Source organism: Azolla caroliniana, unplaced genomic scaffold, assembly GCF_043228905.1.
Source record: "Azolla caroliniana isolate FFs.n. ecotype wild unplaced genomic scaffold, voAzoCaro1.0.p SCAF_10, whole genome shotgun sequence".
NCBI classification, from domain to species: Eukaryota; Viridiplantae; Streptophyta; class Polypodiopsida; order Salviniales; family Salviniaceae; genus Azolla; species Azolla caroliniana.
In genome coordinates, this window is record NW_028230445.1 from 12,552,139 (window position 1) to 12,554,123 (window position 1,985).

The window sequence follows — 1,985 nt, forward strand, 5'->3', positions numbered from 1 at the left end:
CTTGATACAATTTCCAAAAATACGCATCGATTGTCGAATAAAGATGAATTCTCGATGAGCATTGCACCATATTTCTTTATTTGAAGTAAAGCAGCAGAATATTACATCAGATATCATGAGTTAATGTGGCATCGAGAAAAACCCTTGAAATTATTAAATCTGAAAAACGAGAGTGTGGTAAAATAATCTTGAGTTTTTCGTTGATGCTTGCGCAAAATATAAATATTATTTATTTCTAATCAATGATTGCAATTTTAAAAAACACACAAAATGTTATCCATTGATGTCTAGTTGGTAAGGATACTCGGCTCTCAACCGAGAGACCCGGGTTCAACTCTCGGCAATGGAAACGACAATGTCATATATTAAATTTCCGACGCTTATAATGCGTTATCTGTTTGATAACTTAAAAACTCAAGACCTAAAGTAAATGTTACAATAATGTACAATTAACCAAATAATCAATATTATGTTTGAAGGATTGATGACGAATTTTACTTTGAAATTTCTCTCCTAACATCAATTTCTAAACTTAATCCCATTATTCGATTAATGGTGGAGGTTTCAAATGAAATTGGACAAAACATTATGTTGTTCAAGATAACAAGAAGCAGTATATTTGGTTGTGGTTATTCGTCAACATTGGTACGACAAATTAGTACACCAACAATTATAGTTTGGATAACTCGATACAATTTCAAACAATATGCATAGATTGTAGAATAATGGTCAACTGTCGATGAGCATTGCCAAATGAGTTCCATTGTAATCAAGTTGCCTCGAATCGTTGATTCTTACTCGAAACGCGATAGGAAAAACTAGATACATTATATATCAAGAGTTACTGTGGCATCGATAAAAAGCCGTGAAATTATGAAATCTTAAAAACGATAGTGTGTTACAACAATCCTCGCTTTTTCATTTATGCTTAAGAAATATATAAATAATATTTATTACCAATCAATGATTGCAATATTAAAAAGTGCACAAGATGTGATCCATTGATGTCTAGTTGGTTAGAATACTCGGCTCTCACACGAGATACCTATGTTCACCTCCTGGTAATAGAAAAGACAATATCATATATAAAATTTTGCAACGCATGTCATGTGTTAACTGTTTGATAACTCAAAAACTCAAGACGTAAAGTACTTACAATAGTGTACAATTAACAAAATGAACTGAAAAACTCAAGCTCTAAAGTAGTCGTTAGAATAATGTACAATTAAGAAAAATAATCCAAATTATGTTTAAAGGATTGATAATGAACTTTGCTTTGATTTTTTTCTCCTCACATCAATTTCTAACCTTAATACGAATATTCAATTAATAGTAGCGGTTTCTAATGAAATTTGACAAAACATAATGTTGTTCGCGACAAGGAGAAGCAGTATATTTAGTCGTGGTTATTCCTCAACATTGTTACGACAAATTAGTACACCAAGAATTATAGTTTGGATAACTTGATATAATTTCCAAAAATACGCACAGATTGTTGAATAATGGTGAATTCTCGATGAGCATTGCACAATGTTTCTTGATTTGAAGTAAAGCACTAGAATATTATATTAACTAATTCATTTACTAAAAGAATTCCTGTAGAGTCTAGTTTTTATATGAGACTCACGGGTACAACAATTGGCATGGGAAAAACTAGAGACATCACAGATCATGAGTTAATATCGCATCGATAAAAACACTTGAAATTATTAAATCTTAAAAACGAGAGTGTGTTACAATAATCCTCAGTTCCTCGTTGATGCTTGTGCAACATATAAATATTATTTATTACTAATCTATGATTGCAATATTAAGAAGTACAGAAGATAGGATCCATTGTAGTCTAGTTGGTTAGGATACTCGGCTTTCACCCCAGAGACCCGGGTTCAAGTACCGGCAATGAAAACGAGTATATCATATATTAAATTTCCGACTCATAGCATGTGTTAACGGTTTGGTAACTCAAGACCTAAAGTAGATGTTAC